The sequence below is a fragment of the Dipteris shenzhenensis genome, chromosome 24 (assembly GCF_047967505.1).
Source record: "Dipteris shenzhenensis isolate YYH24624 ecotype China chromosome 24, Dip_SZ_1.0, whole genome shotgun sequence".
Classification (NCBI taxonomy): domain Eukaryota; kingdom Viridiplantae; phylum Streptophyta; class Polypodiopsida; order Gleicheniales; family Dipteridaceae; genus Dipteris; species Dipteris shenzhenensis.
This window is the reverse complement of record NC_141619.1, coordinates 33,026,768-33,038,086: the sequence shown is the minus strand read 5'-3', so window position 1 is coordinate 33,038,086 and position 11,319 is coordinate 33,026,768. Positions and strand designations below refer to the sequence as shown.

The 11,319-nt window shown below is 46.5% G+C and overlaps 1 pseudogene; it reads left to right on the top strand.

Moving 5' to 3' along the window:
• The first annotated feature begins 1,100 nt into the window (after positions 1-1,100).
• LOC147886509 (putative pentatricopeptide repeat-containing protein At3g13770, mitochondrial) overlaps positions 1,101-11,319 on the top strand; it is a 31,811-nt pseudogene continuing 21,592 nt past the window's right edge.

The window sequence follows — 11,319 nt, the reverse complement described above, 5'->3', positions numbered from 1 at the left end:
AGGAAGGTTGATGTGAGTGAGAGAATGATCTGATCAAGCTTCCTTTCAAGACCTGCCAAGCACAGCAAATTCATTGATGGTAGTCTCCATCCAAAGGGATAATCATGACATTGCTAAGGGGAGAGAGAGAGAGAGAGAGAGAGAGAGAGAGAGAGAGAGAGAGAGAGATGTATGTATGTATACACACACACACACACACACACACACACACACACACACACACACACACATATATATATATATAGAGAGAGAGAGTTTAAAAGATATTTAGTGTTTTATGTGTGTGTGTGTGTGTTAGTATATGTTTTTCACAAATTTTCTTAAACTTGATCAAAGTTTGAGATTGATAAATGAAACCTTAAATTTTATTAAAGGTAATCTACGATCTCAACTTTGAGACCCAGTAGAGTGGGTCTCTAGCCCGACGTAGACGGGTCAGCTTACTCGTTATGAATAAAGGCACTACTAGGGCTTTATTAGGATTTGATTAGAAATCTATTAAGAAGCATACAAATGATGAGATATTTAAATACAGCTAGTTGCTTTCACAAAGAGAGAGAGAGAGAGAGGGGGGGGAGAGGGGGCTCTTAGTTGAGATTCAATTTAAAATTTTCATAAATTTTTTCAAAGGTTGAGATTCATAAACAAAACCTTAAATTCTATTCCTCGGAATTAAAGGTGACCTATGATCCCAACTTTAAGACCCAGCGGAGCAAGTCTCTTACCCGTCGTAGACGGGTCATGCTTATTGGTTGTTCTTGAGAGGCTTTCACAGCCCCTATCAATTGCACCCCCCCCTCCTCCTTTTGTAGTGCGCCTCTCCTTCGGAAGCTTTTGGATGCATGGCCTCTGCAGGTATGCCCCCCTTAAAAATTAATTAGCCTCCCCGTGCCTACATTAATCAAGCATTCGACCCCCTGCCCGAGCAGCTCGTCATCACTAATTAATTAATGAAACCAAAAACATATCGAGGGGGTTCCCTATTGGCCACCCCAATACAAACTAGTGCTAAAACTGCATGAAATGGAGGCTGCTCGACTTAATAAGAGCTGTGCCATACCATGAAATGGCCTTGCAAAACAAGGAGTGAGATGCTGAGGTTGGTTTGGAGAGAAAGGGCAAGCAACACTTTAGGAGCCAAGCTTGTTACAACTAAAAACCCACAAAAGAGGGAGCTTGGCAATCTGCAATCAAGGTCGTTGCTTTCTTCTTCTTCTTCTTCTTCTTCTTCAAAGCTACCCAAACTCACTCGCCACCATAATGAAGAATCCTTGGAGCTTCCCATCAGCAAAGCTCCATCCATTCCTGATATCTCCTCCCTTCATTTCGACAAAAATTCATGGAAATCTTGCTTGCATCAGTTGCAGCTTCCTCATTTCCAGCCTGATCCTGCAACTTATGCCTCCCTCCTCCGCTTTTGTGGCCTCTCCAAGGCCTTGCCCGACATCAAACGCCTCCATCGCCACATTGTCGACCGTGGCCTCGCCGACGACGTGCTCTTAGGTAACGTGCTTGTTCAAGCTTATGGCAAATGTGGAGCTTTGGATGACGCGCTCTCTTGGTTCTCCAACATGCGTCGACGGAATCAGTTTTCGTGGAATTTCATCATTTCAGCGCATGCCCGGCAGGGTCGATGCAAGGAGGCGCTCCAGCTGTTTGAACAAATGCAATCGGAAGGAGTGAGGCCAGACAAATTTATCTTTACGACGATCCTTTCTGCGTATTCTTGCCCATCGGTCCTGGTCGAAGCCAGGGACATGCATGCCATCATTATGCGCAGTGGTTTTGAGTCGGATGTTGTGGTGGCCACCGCCCTTATCAACATGTATAGCAAATGTGGCAGTCTGGAGGATGCGCGGAGGACGTTTGACACCTTATTTGAGCGGAGTTTAATATTATGGACTGCAATGATCGTAGCATTTTCAGAGTATGGGTATGGTATTGACGCTCTCCAGCTTTATCATCAAATGCAGCAGGAAGGGGAAATACCCGATAAGATCGCAGTTGTCAGCATCCTTGATGCATGTGCTAGCCTGACATCAATAAGTGAAGGAAAGCACGTGCATAGTTATGCCAAGGGCAGTGGATTTGAATCAGACGTTGTAGTGACGACCGCCTTAATAAACATGTACGCCAAGTGTGGCAGCCTGAAGGATGCACGGAGGACATTTGAACAAATGCCTGATCGTAACGTGATCTCATGGACAGCCATGATCGCAGGGTATGCCCAGCAGGGGCACACTAAAGACGCCCTACAACTTTTTGATAAAATGCAACGGGAAGGTGTCAGTCCAAACAAGGTCACCTTCGTAAGCATCCTTGATGCCTGCGCTCGTCAGACAGTCCTTACTGAAGGGAAGCAGATCCACAGCTCCATTGTTGAAAGTGGATTTGAGGCAGATGTTATCGTGGGAACTGCAGTTTTCAACATGTATAGCAAATGTGGCAGCCTGGAAGATGCATGCAGAATGTTTGACAAAATGCCAGAGAGGAACCTAGTCTCATGGAATGCCATGATTGGAGTATACGTTCATCACGGGCATTGCAAGGAGGCTCTTCAACTCTTACAGCAAATGCATCAAGGAGGGGTTTCCTCGGACAGTGTGACCTTAGTGACCGTTCTGGCTGCATGTGCGAGCCAGGCAGCCATTGAAAGAGGAAGGGGGGTTCACAGCCATATCATTCGAAGCACACCAAACTTAGATACTCTTATGGGAAACGCCCTTGTCAGCATGTATAGCAAATGTGGGAGTTTGAAGGATGCAAAGAGGGTGTTTGATGAATTGCTTGATAGAGATGCCGTCTCATGGACTGCAATCATTGCAGCATATGCCCAACATGGCAACGGTAAAGAGGCTCTTCGGCTATTTCGACAAATGAAGCGGGAAGGTCTGGTGCCAAACCAGATTACATTTGTCAGCGTTCTTTCTGCATGCAACCATGCTGGTCTGGTGGATGAGGGTCGGCGTCAATTTACTGCAATGCAAAAGGACTATTCTCTTATGCCAACTGAAGAGCATTATGATTGCATGGTTGATATACTTGGAAGAGCCGGAAGGTTGGATGAAGCAGAAACCCTTATCCACAGGATGCCATTCAATCCTACATCTGTATCTTGGATGGCATTGCTTGGTGCATGCAGGAATCAGCTTGATGTAGAGAGAGGAGAACGTGCTGCGCAGCATATCTTTGAGATTGATGAAAGGGATGCATCGCCCTATACGACACTAGCAAACATTTATATGGCAGCAGGCAGGGATAGGGATGCAGAAAATGTTCTGAACATGATGAAGAAAAAGGGCCTGAAGAAGCTTCCAGGAGGTGCATGAGTTTGTTGCAGATGATCAATTACATCCTCAAAAGGAGGAGATTTATGCTGAATTGAGGAGATTAAGTAGGCAGATGACAAAGGCTGCATACATGCCTGAGACGAAGTCAGTTCTGGATGGTTCAGGGAAGGACAAGGTACAAAGGCTTTGGGGTCACAGCGAGAGGTTGGCCATTGCTTTTGGCTTCATCAGCACACCTCCCGGGACACCTATTCTTATCACCAAGAATCTTAGGGTATGCCCTGACTGTCATGCTGCTACCAAGTTCCTCACCAAGATCATTCCTCGGAAGATTGTTGTGAGGGATGCCACTCGTTTTCATTACTTCCAGAACGGAGTTTGTTCTTGTGCGGATTACTGGTGATGTTTATCAAGCAAACCAATAATTAGTTTCAAGCTTCTACGCTATCTCATTGTCTTGATCCTTTGCAAAACCAAATATTTTCCTCTTCCATGTTGTCCTTGTGGTTCTGTTTAGGAAGCACCAGACCGAGCACCCTTTGCAAAACCAAAGGCTTTACTCTCCCATGTTGTCCTGGGGTTAGGGAGTGGAAGTAGGACACCCACACCCTCGGGTGTCTTCTACCTCAGGTAGCCTCTCCTTCATGCTCCAGCCTCAGTGGGAGATTTGCTAGGTCTAACAGAATCAACCAGTGTATGATGATGACCAGCTCCGACAATAACCTTGAGTGCAGAGGTATCAGGCAGCTCTAGCGACGAGGAGGTTGGTGTCCGCACCCATAGGCAGGCCCATACCTGATGCATCCATCACGTCTGCTAGCCATGATGCAAGCAATGATGTAGATGCAGGCACAATAGACGGAAGCTCTTCTCATGAGGATCTCACAGTACTAAGAAGCTTGTGCTACAGAAGAGCATAGGGATAGAAAAGCTCCAACGAAACCATGCAGCTAGAGAATGGTACTGCGCAGACAGAGAAGCCCGAGAAGGATAGGACTGCGAAGCCAGAGAACAGGATCTGGAGGCTTGAGAAGACGAGCTTGATCTAGCATTGTCTTTCCACGAGACCAAAGTAGCTGGACCAGTTCTTACCCCCACAAAATGTTAGTTCCTGGGGAACCTGAATTTTGACAAGTATGACAGGAAAACAGAACCATTAGTATTGTACATGAAGACATCACTTGGTGGCACACAAAGGACTAGAACACTGAGTTGGATGTAGCCAGCTACGATTGTGAGGGGCTTATCAAGGAGATGAGAGCCCACTTTTTTGCCAGCCATTGCTCACACAAGGGGTCACAGAGTCAGTCAAAAACTACACGAATTGCTTCACATGAGTCACTATATTATTACAGGTAGTAGATAGGGGCTGGATCAGCAATTTTCTTCATGGTCTCCGTTCAAATATTCAGTGATATATCCAAAGCTACAGGCCCAAGTCCTACTGCATTGTTCATCAGCTCACTCAAGATTTCGAGTCCATGAGTAAGGATCCCAGACCCAAATGCCCTTTCAACAAAAAGTACCAGGAGACCTCAGACCAAGGGGTTCCAAGAGCAATGGCACGTCAGATAGCAAGTCTTCAATAGATAGTCAGCACGGGGGTTTTCTCAGTGCATAGGAGAAGTAGAGCTCGGGGGCGGGGGAGGGGGTGGGTTACTGGTGAATATGTAAGTCTAGAATGTGCGTTCAGCATAAGATTTTTAAAATACAATCATTACACAGATTTTATATTTACATGTAGGGTTTTTAATTATAGATCAAGGGTTTTAAATTCCAAATTAAGCTAGAAGTGTCTTTTATTGTTGTGGTTACTATGTGTGCCTTTTGCTCAGATGACTTAGGTTCATCTCCTAGAATTGCCACTTTTTAAAATTGTACTTATGGAGCTTGCAGTCTCTTTCTGCATTTGGCAAGGGCGCCTTCTCTGAATCCCACATGCAGCCTGCCACTGCCTGCTTTGGACTTCCACCTACCCTTGCAGCTTTCATGGAGATATCCCCTCCATGTCCCTCTCCTGGTACCTGCATCTCTCCTTGCTTCTTCCCGTGTTTTGTCTTCCCTTCACGTTTGAGCGGTTCATGACTGTGATTTGTTTCTGAAAAGATGCGATGTTGAATCTGCAGGCTTGCATTGACGAGAAACTTACTCCTCTTAATTCATGGATTTCTTGGATTAACTGCCTTGCTTTTCTCTTGCAAGCATACATGATCTTTGCATCAAGAAGATGATGGTAGTGGAAAAGTTTCCATTTTGACAATTGTTTGATTGACCTTTGCTGAGAGAATCGAAATGCTCACGGAGCTACTTGTTGCATGGGCTCCGTCGATGTGCCGCTTGAGGTGCAGTCTTATGAAGCTGGTCGCCTATCACTTCATACACATTTGTCTTCTCTGTTGAGCCCGTTTGCAATCTGCTGTGATCAATTGTTGTGCAACCTCTAGGTTGAACATCTAGATCACTATTATTAGGGTTTGCTCTGTGTGAAATATCTTTGTTTGCAACTCTTCATGGAGCTTTGAGCCATATTCAGACTCTAGAGTGAGAAGGTAATTTGTGATGTCTTGTTGGTAACCCTGTGGCAACAAGGGTCAGAAATGTAGTCTAGGACAACAACTATGAGAGCATTGTGTGTGTAGAGTAGCAGCAAAGCTCCACTTGTAATATCTTGAGCCTAAAAGATGGTATGATGAATCCTAAAGGATGAGTATAGCCAAAATCCTCTCTGGAAAAGATTCAATGATACTTGCAAAATCATGATCTAGAGAGAGAAATACTAAAAGCTTAGACTTTTTGAGGTCCCTTCACTTTGTGTAGAGACCCAAAAGGTCCCCTCCAAAAGTGGAGCGGACTTTTGCCCAAAAGGTCTCCTACAAAAGAGGTCCCACCACAGAGGTACCTACGGATTGTGTAGAGACCAACATGTATAAATTTCTCTCAATGGAATGAAGCTCCCACTCTTTGGGGTTCAGTGTTCAAGCTCACTATTGTGTTCATGTGATTGATCTCCATTGCGTCCATGCTCTCTTACACCATCATGTTCTAGCATGCCGTTACCCTATACTTCCTATCCTTGTACTCCCTCCTCCTCCTCTGTCCTTCTCCATATCCTTCTCCCTTGTCTCTCTTGCTCCACCCTCCTCCTTGATTCTCCTCCACCCTCCTTCTCCATCTCCTTCTCCCATTTGGTCCACCCTCCTCCTCCCTCCTCTCTGCTTCTCCCTCTTCCTTCTACCTCTTCCTCCACCCTACCGCTCCCTCCTCCTCCTCCTCCTCCTCCTCCTCCTTCCTCTCCCTCTTTGATCCGACGACCGCAGCACGACACACGAGACATCGAGGGGGACACATATCACTCTAGGGGACCTCCCGTCATTGTTTAGACCCAGGATACGTCCCATGGCAGTCATGGTGGCTCTGGTCTTGTGTCGAGCCTCGTCCAGGAGACCGAGACGCACGGCACACCTTGACGGGCGCCAGCGTCCCATCACCGGCTATGCACCAGCCAGGGCGACATGACATACGGAGGATTCCGCTCCGCTTCAGTCCTTTTCTTTTCTTTTCATTGTTACATCGAGATGTATTGGATTATGTATGATCAGACTTAGGGTTTAGCACGGGTGATGATGCTCGTTTCAGTAGCTCCACCCTTATTGTGATTTGTATCAGGTTTTCTTTCAGTCTCATAGACCCATTGGTCTTCCGAAGACTCTAATAAAATTTCTTTCTTTCTTTCTTTCTCCTCCTTCCTCCTCCTCCCTCCTCTCTTCTCCCTCCTCCTTCCTCCTTTCTCCTCTCTCCTCCCTCTTTCTTCTCCTTCCTCCTCCTTCCTTGTCCCTCCTCCTCAACCCTTGTCCCTTGAAACCGCGAAGGAGACTAGCTCTCCACTTCTCAACCTTGGACTCCTCCTAAACCCTGCAACCCCCTTTAAACCCTCGAACTCCTACATAACTCTCTCAACCCTGTCTCCTTTTCGAACCTTGAAATCCCCTTCTAAACCCTTAAACTCCCGTGGAGGCGAGAGCCTCCATCAATTGTTATGATCGAGCCCTCTTTCTCACCCTCGCACGCATCAGATCTGATTTCCACGCTTTAGCCTACACCTCTCACCGGAACAGGACCCGAGGACCTATGCTACACTTGTGAACACCTATGCTACAACGAGCAACGACACGACTGTAGATGACAAACAGCCTCGGAACCTGCACTAGGGAGAAACAGTGACAACACTTGTTTACAATTGCGGCTTATCGTTATGGTGGTAACTTTAATGAAGTTGGATTCACATGGACTACACGAAAGTTTTTGGGATCAATAGTTCCCTCACAATTTTGAGTGTGTTGCAATAGTCGGGATCATGGTGAGTGACAAAACCTACTTCAGTGACGTTTTCTTTGTGCTTACGTGCAAGCGAAATTGCTTGAATAAGCAAGAGAAGCTCGCCTAAGGTTCATGTTTTTTGGAGGGTGCGAGATCTTTTTGAAATCTAGGTGAGAGCCCAAGCATAGAAACGGCAGAACAACTTTTAGGCAGTGTTTCACTTTTGGGGAATGGGGGGGGTTGGAAATCATCTACCTCTTTTGCCATACAGAGAAAATGGTGTTTGCATGCTAGTCTATTGAAACCTCCTTGGAGATCCATTGGCTTAATTAGTTGGGGATGTGACTGAATCATATTGAGTCCTAAAGGGATGGATGTAACAGATTCATCACAAGCATTTGATAACATAGATTTTCCACAGTGAATTGTTTTGAATGGAGTGTTGGCATTATTAGCTAAGGTCGTAAACTTTGTGTGGGGGGAGACACTTCTACAAGGTTTTTTTTTTTTTTGGGCAAAAAAGAGACTTCTATCAAGTATTAAAGAAAACCGTTAGAGCAAGCTCCATATGGGCATATGGGATACAGCATGCAATGCATGAAAAGGTCAAGAGCCAAAAAGAAAAGATTGGGGCTGATAGTGCCATCTCAATCCGGTAGCAACCTCTGAGAAAAAGGAAGAACCCCTCCAAACTCGAAGAAACACAGTCCTCTTAGAAGAGGCTGCCCGTTAAGGGTCTTGCATGCTAGCCCATATGGCTATCAAAGTGTGAACCGTGTCACTCCAAATTCCCGTGAACACTTGTGATGGGTGTATCTAGGTGTCATCCAAGGCCTCTGTGCATCTGGCTCTCCAAATGTGCCAAGAGGAAATGCTAGCCAAAATCTCCCAAGAGGTGTCCACTGAAACATGTGAAGCTCTGAAAGGAATATGTGGTACATCCTGAAGAGAGCAGGGCTCTATCACCTGTCGGCGGATTGAGAGTGCCTGAGAAGAAGGCTCACCCTCATAAAACACCTGGGGTCCAGTAAGGGATAACCATGCGACCGAGCCCCAAGTCATGAAGAAAGGGAAAGTATGAAAAATGCTAAGTATCCAAGCAACTCCTTTCCAAACAATTCTCGCTTGATTGCGGTCCCAAAGGCAATGTTGCACTGACTCCTCTACAGAATGACACTGAGGGCAAGTGGGATCAGCCCCAAATCGTGATCTCCATAGGTTCACTGCAATCCCTCCATGAATAGAAAGCCAAAAGAAAAGAGTGATCTTTCTATTTTAGAGGGATTTCCAGAGCCTCCTCTAGAAATTCCTATGCAAATTTGTGGTGATGAAGAAGCTATCCCAATGGGGGGCTCTGGAGGGAATCCAACCTCTACTGCTTAGCTGAAATCTCTTGGCATTACCAACCATGAAACGAAAGAAAGGAATCCCCCTCTCTCGGTGCCCATGATCTATCCACTCCCACTCTCCTGGGTCCCACTGCAAGCATCTGATAGGTGCACCTCCATATAACCACAACCTCCAGGATCCCAGGGCCAAGAGTAGAGGGTCGGGGTCTAAGTACCACTGCAAGCCCGCTCCATGGTCGACAAAACCAGCAATCCTGACAGGCTGAAAGGAAACCTCTAGAAGAATATCATCCGTGGATCTAAAGAGTATACCTCCATCCCCAACATCAAAGACTAGAGCATCTTTCCCGAGATCTCAAAGAGCGATCATCTATAGAGGAACTACTGTCCTCGAAAAAGCTCCTATCCAAGTGGTGGAAGTAATAGGCATCTCAACTATCCATTCCACCGGGATGGCTGCATCTATCTGCTGAATCCTGCGTGCTACCCCTCTGAGGTGACTCACGGACTGAAGCCTCTGATCCTCAGGTAGCCCGATAAAAGCCTTCCAAGTGCCTACTGTGTAGGCGGGGCCTCTTTCCCATCTAGACCACTGCATATAATGGAAAGTGCCTAGTGGTCTGCCATGCTCATCAAGTATACTATCGTTCCAAATGATCGGCTGCCTATCAATCTCTTCAAGGGTAGAGGGCGGAACCCTTCGAAGAGTGTTTCCGAAGCTCCCCCAAGCTTTTAGGATGGCAGTCATGAGAGGAGAGGCAGGAGACCTGAGAGAGACGGAAGTAAATCCAGCGAGGGGTGTCCACCCAAATGCGTCCAAAAAAGAAATCCTTCCAAGGTTTTTGCCCAAGCATGAGTCCCCTCACCACCACCTTACAAAGCAATGCCTTGCATTGCAAGTCCGGGTCAATGATATTAAGGCCCCCTTCCCATGTAGGGAGAATAATGGTCTCCCAGGCCACCCTCGCTGCAACATCTGCCGTGCCATCAAGTCCACTCCATAAAAAATTCCTGACTGGTCTAATGAGCTGAGTGATGCAATCCTTAGACCGGCACCAGCAAGAACACACAAACCAGGCGGTGGCCAAGAGAACTTGGTTCACTACCACAACTCTAGAGGCAAGGTCGAGTTTGGCTGAGCTCCAAAAAAGGAGCTTTTTTCTTATACTTTCTAGTACTGGGGCAAACTGCTGTGCTAGAGAGATGCCCAATCCTACCTAGCATCCCAAATATTTGACAGGAACACCCCTCTGAATCCAGGAAAAGCCTATGTCAACTCCCCAGCCTGGAGTGTCCTCATCACTGATCCAAAAGCCAAAGGATTTATGCCAATTAATGTGTGCCCCTGCAGTTGAGCAAAAAATATCCAAGGCTGTCCGGAAAGAATCAAGTGACTGCGAAGAGGCCTCAATAAAAATAGCAGTGTCATCAGCCAACTCACAGTCAAGAAGCTCCTGCTCCTGTCTCAAGGGCAATCTCAACCCATAAAGCTCAGCCTGAGATCTAAGGAAGATACTCATAGCTTTTGCCACAAAAAGAAAGAGGAAGGGGGCTAAAGGGCATCCGTGACGAACTGATCTGGAAATCTGAAACCTGTCACCCCTTACCCCTCCAATCAAAATCTGGCTGTGGGCTGATCTATAAAGGGAGGCCACCCCTCTAATCCATGCATCTGAAAATCCAAATCGTAGAAGAGTGCCCTCAAGAAAACCCCAATCTACTCTGTCATAGGCTTTCTCAAAGTCCAGGAGTAGAACTGCCAGCCTCTGCCCGCTGTGCATAGCCCACTCTGTGGCTTCCCAAAAGGAAAAGATATCATCAAATATGCTCCTGCCATGCACGAAGCCTGTCTGAGTATCATGGATGAGGTCTGGAAGAAGGGGCTGCAATCGGATGCTGATCGCCTTGGCAAGGATTTTGTATAGAGTTCCCAAAAGAGTGATGGGTCTCCAATGGGATACAAAATTCCTGTTGCCACCTTTCGGGATAAGATGTATGAGTCCCTCGGTCAGTGAGTCAGGCATCTCACCGGAGTCCCAAATGCCCTGTAGGGCTGAAGTAATATGATCACCTATCATATCCCAAAAGGCTGTAAAAAAAGGAGTAAGACCATCGGAACTAGGGTATTTGCCCTTAGGAAGGGCGGAGAGTGCAGTCTTGAACTCTGTGTTGGTAAAGCGTGCATCAAGTGAGCATATCATCTCTGGTGTGACCAACATAGGTAAACTCTGCCAAATTTCATCTCTAGCCACATCTCTGGCCTGTGTGTCAGGATCTGTGGAAAGAAGGGAGGCATAGAAATCTGTCACTAAGTGCATGACGGTATTCGGATGAGACTGCAAAATGCCATCAGAGTCAATAAG